At 40.9% G+C, this 19,181-nt stretch overlaps 1 protein-coding gene across 1 annotated transcript in view; it reads right to left on the bottom strand.

Annotated features, from left to right (window-relative positions):
* Positions 1–19,181, bottom strand: part of LOC108701779 (neurotensin receptor type 1) — a 48,830-nt gene that overhangs the window by 28,672 nt on the left and 977 nt on the right. The window lies entirely within an intron of this gene.

The following is a 19,181-nucleotide window of genomic DNA, read 5'->3' as shown; positions in this document are numbered from 1 at the left end:
CTTTTGCTACTGTCTCCTTGTCCTGCTGACTCCATCTTCCTCAACTTTTCACATTATCCTACTGTCAACATCTTGCTCTTCTGTCACCAACTTATACTACTGCCTCCATCTTTCTTCACTGTTTCCATCGTGTCTTACTATCTCCATCATGCCCTACAGATCACCACCATATTCGTACAAAGGTTACTACAGTGAATCATTTGCCAACTGTAGGTCTAGTGTCTGTAGGAGGGCTTGGAGCTATAACTAGTGGGCCCAACTTCAAGGACAATTAGGGTATAGTTTTTTTCTCCAAAATGTTCCTGAATGCTGAGCTTGAAGGTCATTTAAAATTGGATTTGGGTCCAACACTTACAGCTACCCTGGATCAATATTGGATCTATGACTTATACTCCAATGTTCTTGTACATTGGAAGGTTAAGGAGACCTCAAATGAACACTTGAACCATGAAGGTCAAAATCCAATTTCCTACCTAATCTTCTTTAAATGATCAGACTCTTACAGAAATAGATATAGATTTATTTGTTATATCCACGCCTGGAAAAGAGTAAAATCAAATGAATGGGAGGAGAACAAACGTTTTGGCTGATTTGGCTTTCAATAAGGAACATGGATCCTGTCCAAGGACATTGACTCTAGAGCATAGACCATTAATTAACTGAGTATTTTACATATGTTTGTTCAATTAAACTGGTCTTTATATTTACTTATTTACTTATATTTACTTTATATTTACTTTACTGGCTCCACGTTTAGGAAACATGTATAATAATATGTAAATATTAGAATTTTTCCTTCATTTGATTTATCACTGTCCCCCAATAGCGTAATGTCTAGTTTGTTAACCGGTAAATCTGGCTTGGTAAAAGGTGTTATCAATGGGGTCAAGAGACTCCTTAAACATGTAAAATACAATATATACCCTCCCTCTTTTCCACAGCCCTGGTCCCAAATACTGTCACAGTGTAACCCTCATATCATATATGCACATAATGTAACTGTATAATATATAGGCACAGATATACCCCCATCTTTCCCCCAACTACTGTCACAGTGTAACCCCAATATCATATAGGCACATAATGTAACTGTATAATATATAGGCACAGATATACCCCCATCTTTCCTCCAACCACTGTCACAGTGTAACCCCCATATCATATATGCACATAATGTAACTGTATAATATATAGGCACAGACTATACCCCCATCTTTCCTCCAACAACTGTCACAGTGTAACCCCCATATCCATATATGCACATAATGTAACTGTATAATATATAGGCACAGATATACCCCCATCTTTCCTCCAACCACTGTCACAGTGTAACCCCCATATCATATATGCACATAATGTAACTGTATAATATATAGGCACAGATATACCCCCATCTTTCCTCCAACAACTGTCACAGTGTAACCCCCATATCATATATGCACATAATGTAACTGTATAATATATAGGCACAGATATACCCCCATCTTTCCTCCAACCACTGTCACAGTGTAACCCCATATCATATATGCACATAATGTAACTGTATAATATATAGGCACAGATATACCCCCATCTTTCCCCCAACCACTGTCCCAGTGTAACCCCATATCATATATGCACATAATATAACTGTATAATATATAGGCACAGATATACCCCCATCTTTCCCCCAACCACTGTCACAGTGTAACCCCCATATCATATATGCCACATAATATAACTGTATAATATATAGGCACAGATATACCCCCATCTTTCCCCCAACCACTGTCACCAGTGTAACCACCATATCGCCACAGATATACCCCACATGCACAGTGTTAACCCCCCCATATCAATATATGCACAAACATAACTACATAATATATAGGCACAGAATATACCCCCATCTTTCCCCCATCCACTGTACCACAGTGAAACCACCAAATATACACCCAGATCACGATAAACCCATCCTCATATATAACATAATATAAGGCACAGATATACCCCCATCTTTCCCAAACCACTGTCACAGGAACCCCCATATATATGCAGTACACCCAACTGTCAACATAAACTGTGCTATAAACACTACATAATAATGGCACAGACATACCCCCACCCCCACACTCACGTCCAACCCCATGTAATATAAACAACAAATAAATAATATAAACAACAAAACCCAAACATGCAACCATTGTAACGAAATCATATAACCATAACAAACTTAAGCACAGATATAACCCCACCACCATTTTCCTCCACCACTGTCACAGTGTAACCCCCAAAATATATGCACCAAAATAATGTAACACATGAACAGACCAAACCACCCACCAAACACATCCACATACCACCCCATATCAAATATATAACCGCACACAGACTATACCCAATCCTCATCCCAACCACTGTCGTGTACACCCCCCCACTATCATATACGTAAATGTAACCCCACCCACAATACATATAAAGAGTATCACCCCGCGCAAACAGGATATCTACCCCCCACCTTTCCTCCCACACTGTCACAGTGTAACCCCCATATCATATATGCACATAATGTAACTGTATAATATATAGGCACAGATATACCCCCATCTTTCCTCCAACCACTGTCACAGTGTAACCCCCATATCATATATGCACATAATGTAACTGTATAATATATAGGCACAGATTATACCCCCCATCTTTCCTCCAACCACTGTCACAGTGTAACCCCCATATCATATATGCACATAATGTAACTGTATAATATATATAGGCACAGATATACCCCCATCTTTCCCCAACCACTGTCACAGTGTAACCCCCATATCATATATGCACATAATGTAACTGTATAATATATAGGCACAGATATACCCCCATCTTTCCTCCAACCACTGTCACAGTGTAACCCCCATATCATATATGCACATAATGTAACTGTATAATATATAGGCACAGATATACCCCCATCTTTCCCCCAACCACTGTCCCAGTGTAACCCCCATATCATATATGCACATAATGTAACTGTATAATATATAGGCACAGATATACTCCCATCTTTCCTCCAACCACTGTCACAGTGTAACCCTATATCATATATGCACATAATGTAACTGTATATCATAGAGATAAGAGAACACTAATTATCGTTGACTCCCAGTACTGTAATTAATTACCCTGTTGATATAGTTTATCTTTCCCCTTACTGACTTGTGCATCTCCTGTATTTGCCCCCCTATAACCCCGGGTCCCGGTTGTTGACTCACAGGCTGATAATTATTTTCTGTACATTCCCTGATTTCCATGTAACTTTTTAATTGTGCTGTTAGTTTTGCAATTATCCTTTCTGTGTAATTACCGCCTCTTGCAAAGGTCACATGTCTAATAGTCGCCATTATCAGTGCAAGTTTGTTTTTTTTCCATGGGATCATTGTTTTCCGCTGATTTTTGATGACATTAATTAAGGTAATTGTTACTTAGAGTGGCTGTCACATGACAGGGACGGATTTACTGTATTTAGCACCTCGCTGCACAACACAGAAGCACACAAGCAGATACAGTGATAAAGATTAAGGGTAATGGCACAAGCCTGAAACTTGTACCCACCCCTTACAGTCCTGTCCCCTCTGTGGCCCTCAAAGTTATGGTCACCAGTAGATAACAATCCCCAGACATGAAGTACAGTGAATAAATCACTCACTATATGTAAAACAGTTGGACAGCACTGAACTATAAATCCTATCGGCGACACCAAGCAAGGCAGTGGCTCCAGTGTCCTATTCTTTATCCCTGGTCCCCGAAATTACATCTCTGAGGCGCTTGAGATAATGGGAAGGTGCAGGAGGCCCAGACATTGCTTCTCGCTGTGATTTACTGTGGATCCACGTGGGTGTAAAATTGGCACAATTAGGGGAGAAGCAAAGCAAATATTTATCCACTTGTGACTCAAGCTTTCTCTTTTAATAAATGTGGCTAATGATGGGGAACAAGAACACGAGCCAGAACTGAATATCCTCATTCTCTTGTCTCTGGGGTTCTGTAACTCTCCCCCGGGCCCCAACCCAATTCTCCTATCAATATCAGACAGGATATTGATCAGTGTTTCCAAACTCTGGGGCTGGACACTCTGAAATCTGGAGCAGTGGCCAAGGGACAGGACAGTATTCAGGTATAGTTTATTGTGTACCCAGAACATTCCTTCTCTGTATATTTGTATTTATACATATGGGAAGGAGGTGCCATATTGTTTCCCTTAGACAGTACAGTATGAGGGTATAACTTATTGTGTGCCCAGAACATTCCTTCTCTGTATATTTGTATTTATACATATGGGAAGGAGGTGCCATATTGTTTCCCTTAGACAGTACAGTATGAGGGTATAGCTTATTGTGTGCCCAGAACATTCCTTCTCTGTATATTTGTATTTATACATATGGGAAGGCGGTGCCATATTGTTTCCCTTAGACAGTACAGTATGAGGGTATAGCTTATTGTGTGCCCAGAACATTCCTTCTCTGTATATTTGTATTTATACACATGGGAAGGAGGTGCCATATTGTTTCCCTTAGACAGTACAGTATGAGGGTATAGCTTATTGTGTACTACATTCATGCCAAGCACCCATGTAATGACCAGGGCCACTTTAGTAAATGGGCAAAAGGAGCATCTGCCTAGGGTCTACTGATCTGTATTAAGCAGGTAGGCAGAGAGAAAGAGCATGCCAAGCAGCTGTGGGCACACAAATAAAGAACAAAACGTAGCTACTGTTATTCTGCTTGTGCAAGTGTAGGTAGTGCTTTCAGTCTATACACTTATCTTACTGGCATACCAGGCTTTAGTGGAGTGCTCATTGGCCGTTTTTCAGTGATCTTACTGGCATGGCTGGAGTTAATATTGTTTTTTTCAATTATATTACTAGCAATTCTGGTCTCTCTTACTTTGAAGTTGATAGCTCTGCACAGCTGGGGTATATACAGGTATGCCTGTTATCCATTTTACTTTGGAATTATATTTGTAAATCTGGGGATTATGCTCATAATCCATTTTATTTATTAATTCTACTGGCATTCCTGGGTTACATTTTGGTATTCATGGGTGTGGCCAGAAGTGGGCATGGCAGAAAATGTTTCCATGTTGCAAGTGGTAGGATAATGGTGGCTCCCTGTGGAATCTTTGCCCAGGGCCTTCCAAGGTCTTTAAACAACCCTGGTAGATGTACAAGTATGCAGGGGTAAATGAACACTGGCATGGGCCCTGGACTATGCATTTTTGCACCAGGATCCCTCCTCCTGTCTGGACATAATCACTGTCATTACTGACTCTCATTAGAATGCTGTGGGCGGTAGGCAGTCAGAACAGGTTATGCATTTCATGGCCAACTGTAGGTGCTCCAAGAGTTGGGGTGAAGCCAGTCCTGATTAATATAAGGCTAAACCTTCATGTTACAGAAGAGAAGATTTAAGGGCCCGTGTCTGGCTGATACTTGCATACTTCTCAGGTTGTTGTTTGTGCAGAGCTTTCCCTTGATAAATGATCCCCAGTCCTTTATCTCCATGATGCACTTTCTCTGCTCCTAACGGGACGAGTTCTGGGCTCTGTTCTTGTTGATTGGAGGTGGACAATTAATCAATGAGATGGATAATGAGCCGGGGGGCCATTTATATTGTACAAAGGAAAGGAACAAGTTACATCCATTTGCCAAATTGCCGTAAATTCAATGTGGAGAAGGATAAAGGAATTATCCAGACTGGGGGGAAATACAGCCAGGGCATTCTGGGTATATGCATCAAAACTACACAGACTTTTGCTGCCAGCAAGGAACTGATCAGCCCCTACATATACACAATCATTCTGTATAACTGCTGTGTTGTTGCTCAGAGATTGTACAGATGGAGCACACACACACACACACACACACAGATACAAAGAGGTGACCTTGCTGTGTTGGCAGGGAATGCTGGGATTTTCTTCTCTCAAACAGTTATGGGTTGCCATTAATTAGATTTGGGGGGTACCCCCCTATTAGTAGGTGGGAGCAGTGAGTTATGAGACAGATCGGCGTTATTCCATTAGTGTCCTCTTCGGATGCGTCCCATTACACGTTTTATGACGTATAATCACATTTAGGGGCATTGTTCCAAATTGAGCTCATATTGTTCCAGCCGCAGGGAATCTGATCTCAGTTTAACCAGGTTTCTCTGCAGATTTATTACAGCAGCAATAAGAGTAATTGTGGGAGTTGCAGTCCCCCCCCCACCACCCGATTCACACTGATAGGCTCCTTGTATAGCACCCTCTTATTTATTTGCGTTCTTGCTTTTTCTTCTCCAACTCTCCATGTTGAATAATTCACAGGCCTCTCTGGCCACAGTACTGTAAATAAGTCTTTAGACTAAAGGGCAATTAAACCTACCCCTGTCTTGTAAAGCTATTGCTGTGATGTTGGGTGTATATCTAGAATCCCATACAGCAGCAGATGACCAACCCCAGAGTCCTGCATTGGGAATCCAGAGCCTGCAGCATTATTGGGATACATTCTAGCATGGTCCAATTGTGCCTTGGAACCCATAGCCCTATAATTACTCCACTGAAAAGTCTGCCCCCTTAAGCAAAGGGCCCTAGATTTCATTAATTACCAACCCCCTTCCAGCTATAAGGGGGTTTGAGAGATGAAACAATCTCCTGCATCGTGTGCCTTGTTCCCATGGCGAGTACCATAGATGGGTTCTCTGTCCTGTGTATGTATCATTGAGACTATTTTTATACACAAGGCTGAATGGAGGTGTCTATGGAAACTGTTCTTCATCCTGCATGAAAACAGATCCACCTGAGAGCCAAAGGGTTAACTCACCTATCCTTTATTTTGTCTTGAATATTTTAAAATAAAATCTCAAAAAGGTGATGACAGTTGTCATCTATAAAATATTGACAATTCCTGTTTAGCTTGATATACTATTTTTTTAATTTGAATTAGACATGTTAGGAGAATATTACATCTGGCCTTGAAACTTTATTTTCCCATCCTTTATATAAAGAAGGACTGGTAAACCTATGACCATTCACATGTTGGTGGATGATGGGAGTTCATATTGTCATACTTGCTCCATATGTCCTGTCCATCTCCATCTTGTGATATTGTCTCTGTCTTGCCCTACTATGTCAATTTTGCCCTTCAATCTTCACCTTGTCCAATGGTCTCCAGCTTGCATTTTCCTACCGTCTCCATCTTGTGCTATTACCTCTATCCTTTCCTATTGTCTCCATCTTACCCTACTGTCTCTATCCATTCCCATTGTCTCCATTCTTCCCTGTTGTCTCCATCTTACCCTAACTTCGCTATCCATTCCTATTGTCTCCACCTTTCCCTGCTGTCTCCATTTTGCGCTACCATCTCTATCCATTCCTAATGTCCCACCTTTCCCTGTTGTCTCCATCTTACCCTACCATCTCCATCCTTTCCTATTGTCTCCACCTTTCCCTGTTGTCTCCATCTTACCCTACCATCTCTATACATTCCTATTGTCTACCTCTGCCATCTTGTCCTACTTTCTCTATCTTGTCCTACCATTACCATCTTGTCCTACTGTCTCTATCTTGGCCTCGTCTCTCCGTCTTATCCTACAGTTTCCGTATTGTACTTTTCTTCTATCTCGATCATGCCCAACTGCAACCATGTTGTCCTACAGTCATTCAGTTTCCATCTTGCCCCACCATAATGTCTCTGTCTTGCCCTAACATCTCCATTCTGTTCTTTCCAACTTTTTTTTAGTTTTCTCTAGCATCATCATCTTGTCCTACCCTAGTGTCTTCACCTTATCCTACTGTTCCATCTGTCCCCACTGCCTAAATTGTGTTCTGCTCTACTGTCTCAGCGTTGTACATAAGACAAGACCTCCACCAGCATCCATTTACTCCTGGGACCTCAGCACCCACTATATTGGCTCTCCCTGCTGTAAATGGGTCACATGGGAATGTAAGCATTGAGGGATTTAAAGAGTTGCTGCCAAGCCCAGTAAAATAAAGAATTCCAAAAGCTTGATTTGTTTAGTAGAAACCTCAGTCAAAATATCCAAACTGACTGATTCACTCGAAATGTAAATATTTTTGAAGCAGAAAGAAACCTCATGGATTCTGGGATTTATTTAAACTCCTAAAGAATTTTGATCCGGGAGAAAAAATTCCACTGCTGTTTTTCGGGTCAGGAAGAAAATATTTCTGCTGTCGACTATAAGAGCCATGGGGGGTGTTTGTGTGGAGGAAGGAGAAAGTGATGTTTGTGTGTCTATTTCATAGTAACAATGGTCTGTATCCAGGTAACCATCCTTCCAGCATCTCTGTCTTCCCGTCTGTGCAGAAATAATGCCGAATATTGATTGCACTTCCCCTTTATCTAAATTTGCTTTGGAGAATTATTTTCTGTTGCAGGGGGATTTCTGATCAGCATTCATTTATTTGCCAGTCAGAAGTGACCCTTTATGCAGAATGCTCTATAAGACAGACCCAGGGAGCCACAACCTGCTCCCATATAAGAGAAAATTCTTTCTGAAAGTGCGGATTTTACCAGATTTGTAAGTGGCTTTTAGGCTCTGTTCCCCTTTCAAACCACAAAGTGGCATAAGGTGAAGATCACAGGGTTGGTGGGTGCAAGGCTTTTCTATTCTTACTGAGTCCCATAGGGCAGGACTGCCCCTCCCATAAACTTCTTTGGTTCCTCTGACTGGTGCTGACACTGTAACCAGTCTGGGTATTGCTCCCCCACATTTCATAGAAGTGACATTTATTATTGCATATTGGCATGCTAGAGGTCTGTGCCAATCAGAGTTGTTGCCTGCGGAAAGGTGGCCACAGGGGACTTGTACCCATTTCGGAGATAATTCGGTAAGGTGTCTACAGGTGTGTAACATTAAAACTTTCTCATGATGTTGTTGGCATGTAACTGGAATAGCATCTCATTCACAACTGTATCTGTAATTGCTGCAGGCAGGGTCTATGCCAACCTGTATGAAATAAAGGAGGATGAAGGATGAACATGAAAAATGCCTAATACATATGCAAGAGGGTGGCGTGATGCTGTAGGGCATGGATCAAACCAACAAGAACAACCGACTTAAAATTCTGCAGGTGATCTCCCATAAACCCCATGAACTCATTCTGAAAGTCCCTGACCGATAAAAGAACTCATTTCCCTTAAACTCCTGCAGAATCAGGCTGCCCTTCTATCTAAAAAAAGTTTTTAAAATATCATGTTTTCCCCCAGAAAACTGTCTATTGATTGAACTGAGCTCCAAGAAAGATGGAAATGCGGTATACAAACGGCAGCCATCGAACCACAAAGCAAGCTATGATTTCCTATCCATGTTAACTCTTTATTTCCAGCGCTACCTCTAACTTATCAGAATGGAACAGCAAATGTAATCAAAAGGCCATGAGACACAGGCGGGGGTCAGCTATCTACCTCTATATCACACTAAGGGGGATTCCACAGTAACAATGTGACCCCCATATCATATCTACATGTAATGTAACTGTATAATATATAGGCACAGATATACCCGCCATCTTTCCCCCAACCACTGTCACAGTGTAACCCCCATATCATATATGCACATAATGTAACTGTATAATATATATCGAACATCCAAAGAAAACTGTAGCACACCGATCAAACTTGTCTTGTGAAGAAAAGTGTTTTTATTGGCTCACGGCAGACATAAAGTTTGGCAACGTTTCGGGCCACGCAGGGCCCTTTATCAAGCCTTGATCAAGCCTTTATCAAGGCTTGATAAAGGGCCCTGCGTGGCCCGAAACGTTGCCAAACTTTATGTCTGCCGTGAGCCAATAAAAACACTTTTCTTCACAAGACAAGTTTGATCGGTGTGCTACAGTTTTCTTTGGATGTTCGAGTTATTTGGACCTTGAGCAGGAGGTCCTGTGGACTGTTTAGCACCCGGCACCCGAGAGGGTAATTACGTTCAGGTGAGCACTCTAATTCTGTGTGGAACTGTATAATATATAGGCACAGATATACCCCCATCTTTCCTCCAACCACTGTCACAGTGTAACCCCCATATCATATATGCACATAATGTAACTGTATAATATATAGGCACAGATATACCCCCATCTTTCCTCCAACCACTGTCACAGTGTAACCCCCATATCATATATGCACATAATGTAACTGTATAATATATAGGCACAGATATACCCCCATCTTTCCCCCAACCACTGTCACAGTGTAACCCCCATATCATATATGCACATAATGTAACTGTATAATATATAGGCACAGATATACCCCCATCTTTCCTCCAACCACTGTCACAGTGTAACCCCCATATCATATATGCACATAATGTAACTGTATAATATATAGGCACAGATATACCCCCATCTTTCCTCCAACCACTGTCACAGTGTAACCCCCATATCATATATGCACATAATGTAACTGTATAATATATAGGCACAGCTATAGCCCCATCTTTCCTCCAACCACTGTCACAGTGTAACCCCCATATCATATATGCACATAATGTAACTGTATAATATATAGGCACAGATATACCCCCATCTTTCCCCCAACCACTGTCACAGTGTAACCCCTCATATTATATATGCACATAATGTAACTGTATAATATATAGGCACAGATATACCCCCATCTTTCCCCCAACCACTGTCACAGTGTAACCCCTCATATTATATATGCACATAATGTAACTGTATAATATATAGGCACAGATATACCCCCATCTTTCCCCCAACCACTGTCACAGTGTAACCCCTCATATTATATATGCACATAATGTAACTGTATAATATATATGCACAGATATACCCCCATCTTTCCTCCAACCACTGTCACAGTGTAACCCCCATATCATATATGCACATAATGTAACTGTATAATATATAGACACAGATATACCCCCATCTTTCCTCCAACCACTGTCACAGAGTAACCCCCATATCATATATGCACATAATGTAACTGTATAATATATAGACACAGATATACCCCCATCTTTCCCCCAACCACTGTCACAGTGTAACCCCCATATCATATATGCACATAATGTAACTGTATAATATATAGGCACAGATATACCCCCATCTTTCCCCCAACCACTGTCACAGTGTAACCCCCATATCATATATGCACATAATGTAACTGTATAATATATAGACACAGATATACCCCCATCTTTCCCACAACTCCAGCACCTGAGAGAAAACCTACTCAACTCCAGGAATAACACTAAAGAATGGAATTTGGGGGCAGGGATCCGGACAGAAGAGCTGAATGTGTTAACCTTACAGGGATACTGTGTGTGTATCTGGGTGCCTCAGGTGTGGATAGAGCCATATTATATTCATTTAATAATCTCATTACAAGGAGCTGCCGTATCAGCCTTTAGAGCAGAGATTGACAGCACAGAAACTTCAGCAATCACATGTATGTGGTAGGGAGATGGGTGGAATGTTATCTCTATAAAAGTGTTTGGTTGAAATATGATATTATTCATTTTATTACAATTCATTTTATTTATGATGATTGTGGCCGGGCAGAGTAGTGGGAATGGGGCAGAGGGAGTGGATTGATATAGAATGAAAGAAATGAAAAGGACTGAAGCGGAGCCAGGGTAACACAGCGTGTAATTCTATCATTAGCAGCACTCACTGGGCATCGTAACTCAAGGAATTTTCCCTTGTCACTGCAGCTGTTAAGCCAACACTACCCCAGAGCACCCTCCTCTCTAACTAATCCTATCCACACAAGGAGGTAAGTTCCCCCAAGCTCCTGCCAGGAGCCTTTGGAATAATTGGGGAAACCGTGAAGGTTTTGAGCAAGAACTATACAGGTATAGGACCTGTTATCCAGAATGCTTGGGACCTGGGATTTTCCAGATAATGGAATTTGGATCTTCATACCTTAAGTCTACTTGTAAACATTAAATAACCCAATAGGTTGGTTTTGCTTCCAATAAGGACTAATTATATCTTAGTTGAGATCAAGTAAAAGCTACTGTTTTATTATTACAGAGAAAAAGGAAATACTTTTTAAAAATTTGGATTATTTGATTATAATGGAGTATGGGAGACGGTCTTTCCATAATTCTGAGTTTTCTGGATAATGGGTTTCCGAATAAGGGATCCTATACCATTATCTTGCTCTATACTTGTAATAAGCTGTACCCTCATACTGGCTGTCTAAGTGAACCAATATGGCACCTCCCTTGCATATGATTAAAGGAACAGTAACACCAAAAAATGAAAGTGTTTTATAGTAATTAAAATTCAAATAAAAATCCTTCAAATTCAAATATACAGAGAAGGAATGATCTGGGCACATAATAGGCAGCACCATCATACTGTACTGTCTAAGGGAACCTATATGGTACCTCCCTCCCATATGTATATAAATAAAAATATACAGAGAAGGAATGTTCTGGGCACACAATAAGCTATACCCTCATACTGTACTGTCTAAGGGAAACAATATGGCACCTCCTTCCCATATGTATAAATACAAATATACAGAGAAGGAATGTTCTGGGCACACAATAAGCTATACCCTCATACTGTACTGTCTAAGAGAAATAATATGTAATCTCCTTCCCATATGTATAAATACAAATATACAGAGAAGGAATGTTCTGGGCACACAATAAGCTATACCTAAATACTGTACTGCCTAAGGGAAATACTATGGCATCTCCTTCCCATATGTATAAATACAAATATACAGAGATGGAATGTTCTGGGCACACAATAAGCTATACCCTCATACTGTACTGTCTAAGAGAAATAATATGGCATCTCTTTCCCATATGTACTGTATAAATACAAATATACAGAGAAGGAATGCTCTGGGCACACTATAAACTAAACCCTCACACTGGTAATTTCTAGCCAAGTCTAGCAAGTTGGTAGGCTGCTGAGAGGCATGATACTGTGATTGCGGTGGATCAAATATTATGCCCCCTCCCGTCTATATTTCTAGGTGTTCTGGAACATTCTGTTGTGTTAAAACCGGAACTCTTTATATCTCATTGGGATCAATAAGACTTTTTGAAAGTCCACAGTGCCTGGTGCATCAGACACTGCCAAGATAAGAAGTGCGAGTGCAGTGGCCTTTATCTCTCTGAATAATAGGATGCCTGGCAGGGCCACAGAATCTATTTTTCTAAAGTCTGGAAATAGGTCTATCTCTCCTATAAATCTGCAATATTACACCAAATAACCTGGAATGAACTGCACATACATTTCCCGAGGGCCACAATGTTACCAGTCATGGCTGCTGTGTCTTTAATTATATTCAAACAATCTACATGCAGTACTCACTGATATTTGGCCTCACGCCTACCCCTAGGCCAGGAAAGGAACTCTACTGGTCTGCTAAAATGAGTCCAGATGGAATGTTGTGATATGGGGGTTACACTGTGACAGTGGTTGGAGGAAAGATGGGGGTATATCTGTGTCTATATATTATACAGTTACATTATGTGCATATATGATATGGGGGTTACACTGTGACAGTGGTTGGAGGAAAGATGGGGGTATATCTGTGCCTATATATTATACAGTTACATTATGTGCATATATGATATGGGGGTTACACTGTGACAGTGGTTGGAGGAAAGATGGGGGTATATCTGTGCCTATATATTATACTGTTACATTATGTGCATAAATGATATGGGGGTTACACTGTGACAGTGATTGGGGGAAAGATGGGGGTATATCTGTGCCTATATATTATACAGTTACATTATGTGCATATATGATATGGGGGTTACACTGTGACAGTGGTTTTAGGAAAGATGGGGGTATATCTGTGCCTATATATTATACAGTTACATTATGTGCATATATGATATGGGGGTTACACTGTGACAGTGATTGGGGGAAAGATGGGGGTATATCTGTACCTATATATTATACAGTTACATTATGTGCATATATGATATGGGGGTTACACTGTGACAGTGGTTGGGGGAAAGATGGGGGTATATCTGTGTCTATATATTATACAGTTACATTATGTGCATATATAATATGGGGGTTACACTGTGACAGTGGTTGGGGGAAAGATGGGGGTATATCTGTGCCTATATATTATACAGTTACATTATGTGCATATATGATATGGGGGTTACACTGTGACAGTGGTTGGAGGAAAGATGGGGGTATATCTGTGCCTATATATTATACAGTTACATTATGTGCATATATGATATGGGGGTTACACTGTGACAGTGATTGGGGGAAAGATGGGGGTATATCTGTACCTATATATTATACAGTTACATTATGTGCATATATGATATGGGGGTTACACTGTGACAGTGGTTGGGGGAAAGATGGGGTATATCTGTGTCTATATATTATACAGTTACATTATGTGCATATATGATATGGGGGTTACACTGTGACAGTGGTTGGGGAAAGATGGGGGTATATCTGTGTCTATATATTATACAGTTACATTATGTGCATATATGATATGGGGGTTACACTGTGACAGTGGTTGGGGGAAAGATGGGGATATATCTGTGCCTATATATTATACAGTTACATTATGTGCATATATGATATGGGGGTTACACTGACTAGGGGAAATATGGGGGTATATCTGTGCCTACTGTATGTATTTTATATATGGAATTCATGGGGAATCTAGAAGTTTAACTCATTGACATTAATGTTTCTTGTGTCTCAGGAAATCTCTCTGTGACTAATGACATGTGTGACAGACTAATCATCATGCAAATTGTAGCCTTTGAACAGAAGTAATTAACACAGATATGTCTATTGGTTATGAAGCCCCTCTCCTGTGTCCTGTTACAAATCGCTGTGTTTAACAGTCAACATTGGCAGCTAACAAGGAGCAGGTCTAGGAATTTTTTGTCCAGCCCAGTTAGGGTGAGATTTGGGGTGAGTGCTTATTTGTGCCCTTGGTACCCCTGAAACTATAGCAGGGTGACTGTTACCCCAATGTTTCTATATATCTGTAACCTTGTTATGAGCTAAGGGGGCCCAGTCTGAAGGCCAGTTAGGGTGAGATTTGGGGTGAGTGTTATGTCATTAAGGGATTGTGATTAAACACAATAATACAAAAAGCTTCTTGAACCCTAAATATCTGCTGGTTTATAGCTAAGTTTCTGTCTGTTGAAGTGGGGAAGGGCAGCTTCTCGCGCTGGGATTTCATCAGTCGCTTAAGTGTCTGCAGATTATGACTTTGACAGGACGGCGAATATATTAAAGCTTCTCTGATACATTATATCCGCAGGCAATGGATTATAAGACTTAACGCATGAAAGTGTCCCTGGGGATATGAAGATATTTATATGTGTACATGCATATATATTTGCCTCAGTTATCAAAAAAAACACATTGCTACCCCACGCACGTTTCCGCTCTGTGTATATACATTATCGGCATGGGGCAGGCACCTCCTTTCTTTTGTCACTAAACACTATGTAGGAATGTAATTGTATTTATTGTATACAGTCAAATGTATTGTTCCCTGTCAGTGGAATATACAATACACAAACATACATATACACACAAGTCAGATCCGGGTTGCAGCCATTAGTAAAGTGTATCCAGCTCTAAGCTACTGGGGATGCTGGGATATGTAGTCCGTGGGGATGGTTAGAGCCTACAGTGTATGGTCTTTGATCGTGAGCACGTAATAAATGTATAACTAAATAATTCCATAGCCATAGCACAGGGACACAGTCACACAAACACTAACACCATCAAAGACACACCGGCACACACAAACACTGCAGTGAGCCACATGAAAGAAAAATCAGCCTAAATTGCTGATTGGCCCTTATCTGAGCAAAATTTCGGCATGTGTGGGAAGGGTAAAATAACTGTATCAGCAGATCCGGCGAGAGGAGGGGTGCAGTGCAGGGTTATATGATGCACATAAATAACTGAATCACTAAAAACTTGTATTTATCATGCACAGAGGATACCCTGCAGAGTAAGCACTGGCAATCTGTGGGTTCTGGCAAATGTGAGAGGGGCTGCTGTAAGATGCCATAGACAGTCACTATTTATTGGCTGTTGGGGGGCTGTTTGGGCCCTATTTTGATCCCAGTCCACACCTGCTGCAGAGCAATAACACACAGACTGGTTAAGCAAAAACACAGATCAGAAGGTGGACCCTTCGGGCCCCATGTAACTATGAAAACTACATTTAGAATATCATTTAGAGAAACCAGTGTGGGGTTGTGGAATCGAACCCTACAGGGCCCCTAGTAGTTGCATTTCAAAAAGACTCATGTACATCAAGGTGAAATTGACTTGTAAAGCTGATCCTGCTTTATGGAAACTGCTGCAATTTATAAAGTGTTACTAGGCACAAGAGCTTACAGTTACAATTACAAATTGAAGAAAAGAAAAGAAAGAAGAAAAGAAAGAAATCTCTAGCAAAGTGACTGACTCTACACAAGCTGAGGCACTAGGCACAAGAGCTTACAGTTACTTAAAATTACAAAAAGTGTTACTAGGCACAAGAGCTTTGTTACTTACAATTACACAAAGTGTTACTAGGCAAAAGAGCTTTCAGTTACAATAACAAATAGAAAAAAAGAAAAATCTCTAGCAAATTGACTGACTCTGCACAAGCTGAGGCACTAGGCACAAGAGCTTACAGTTACTTACAATTACAAATAGTGTTACTAGGCACAAGAGCTTACAGTTACCTACAATTACAAATGGAAGAAAAGAAAGAAAGAAGAAAATGAAGAAATCTCTAGCAAACTGACTGACTCTGCACAAGCTGAGGCACTAGGCACAAGAGCTTTGTTACTTACAATTACAAATAGTGTTACTAGGCACAATAGCTTACAGTTACTTACAATTACAAATAGTGTTACTAGGCACAATAGCTTACAGTTACTTACAATTACAAATAGTGTTACTAGGCACAATAGCTTACAGTTTCTTACAATTACAAATAGTGTTACTAGGCACAATAGCTTACAGTTGCTTACAATTACAAATGCAAGAAAAGAAAAGAAAAGAAAGAAAGATAAAAAATGGAAATCTCTTACAAAGTGACTGATGCTGCACAAGCTGAGCCCCCTTTTATTGAGTGTAATTAATGCTCCCAAATATCTGAGAATGAAATGTCACACGAAATACCAAGTCCCAGGTGCTGCCAATTTATTCACTGTCTCTCATATTCTCACTCCTGCTCCCTGAATCTCATTACGTGCCGCTCCAAATGCAAAACCTCATATTCTTTAAGCACAAGTGACCCCCATGCACAAGATTTCGCAGACTGCATAGTGACACCAAAGCACCAAGGTACAGTAACTTGCTATATTGGTGCCAAACCATCTGGATTATCAACATAAAAAAAAATCCTAATTGTTGTAGGGGAAGAGGAGGGAAGACTTTGTGGAACATTCTGGGGCCCCTCGGTATTTAATTAATACTCGCTATGTGTCGCTCATCCATTGCTCTGCTATGAGACAAGTCAGACGGATACAGTGTAACCAGAAATGAAACACTTCAAATATGAATTATTACATTGTTACATATCAAGGAAATTTGAAAAAACGCAGTCAAGTCTAACTGCTAAATGCTAACAGTCACATAAGGCATGTCGGCAGATGAGCTTACAATTACTTTACCAGTAGACGGGCAGAAATCATGCTATTTAACCCTTGCATAAACAAGAGTCTGTTTTTGGGTAACTGTTTGGTGTGTGAGTAGTGGGCTTGGGCGGCTACAAGAAGGGTCCCTAGGATATTTCAGGGATATCTTTCCATTTCTCTTATTGGGGAGCTCAAAGCAGTGATACCAGCCCCCACATAGATCTGAGAGCAGTTGTTCTGCTGTAATAGAATGCCACACTGAGTTGATATATACACACATATATTGGGGAATTAGGCACATAGGAGGGGGGTAGCAGGAGACATGGGTGGTGGTGTCAGCTCGTGATGACAAGATCATTCCTCTCCAAACATCTGCATTCAACATGCTGGGCAGGAAGGGGTTAACTAAGTGAAACATGGGACTTGGCTTTTTGGAAAACTTCTGCTGAGAAACAAATCAAGCTTCATGGTTTTGCCCTTGGGATTAGGAAAATGACATTAGGGGGCACTTAGACAGTAGAGGGTTCAGCCCAAGGCTGATGGGGTTTAAATGCCCATTTCCCAACCTGCCTCTACTCCTCTGCAGAGCAGAACACACACAAATATATGCAGTAACACACACACAGGAATTCTGACACATAGGGGCAAATTTACTAAGCGGCGAAAAATTGCCAGCGACAGCTTCGCAGGCAGTGCAACACTTTGCCAGACAACGCTAATTCACTAACATGCGAAGTTGCGTCCAGGGCTCCGAATGCTGGAGAAGTTGTGCTAGCGTTAATTTGGAAAGCAGAGCGAAGTTACGCTAGCGTTGGCTAATTTGCATACGGTGGGAAGTTAAAGTTAGATAGACGTATATGTTGCAGCAAATACATTACACTACACAAGGCCAGGGAAGCTTGATAAAAGAAAAAAGTGTTGTTATATTGCCCTACACATGAGCCCAGTGTATAGTTTATGTGCCATATGTTAGGAAATGTAGGGGGGAAGCCGGTTACCCCAAAACAAATTGACGTCAGCATTTTTTGGGACTTAGAAAAATTTTCATCAAAATTTTGAGGAACTCGTATTTAATCTATTGCACTTTGCCTGGTCTGAGGTGGCGAAGGCAAGTCTGGTGCAAGAGGTAACGTTCAGTAAAATCCGCATCTTAGTAAATTTGTGGAGTTATGTCCATTCACCAGAGAGAAAATTCGCCTGGCGTTTGAGTGCGAAGTAACGCTAGTCTATCTCCTTCACTAGCGAAGTTATGCCTGCGCCCGTTAGTAAATTGGCGAAATACCAAAATGACGTCCCGCTGGCAAATTTTTGCCAGCGTTAGTCACTTCGCCCTTTAGTAAATTTGCCCCATAGTGTCCTAGTGCTCCTTGTATACAGTATGCAGCTCTGTGCATTAACCAGACAGACACAAGGCTCCATAGGGTCCATTCGTGTACAACTCCCAGCATCCTCGGCTAAGCAAATTATGGGGCATTGACATGAACTTTTTACAGGGGCTGGAACACAGGCTGGTAAGTTCATCTGACTGTTCATGAAATATCTACCCCAAGTCTTAAGTGATTACAGTAGTGAACC

This window comes from Xenopus laevis, chromosome 9_10L (assembly GCF_017654675.1).
Source record: "Xenopus laevis strain J_2021 chromosome 9_10L, Xenopus_laevis_v10.1, whole genome shotgun sequence".
NCBI lineage: Eukaryota > Metazoa > Chordata > Amphibia > Anura > Pipidae > Xenopus > Xenopus laevis.
This window is presented reverse-complemented; position numbering and strand designations above follow the sequence as displayed.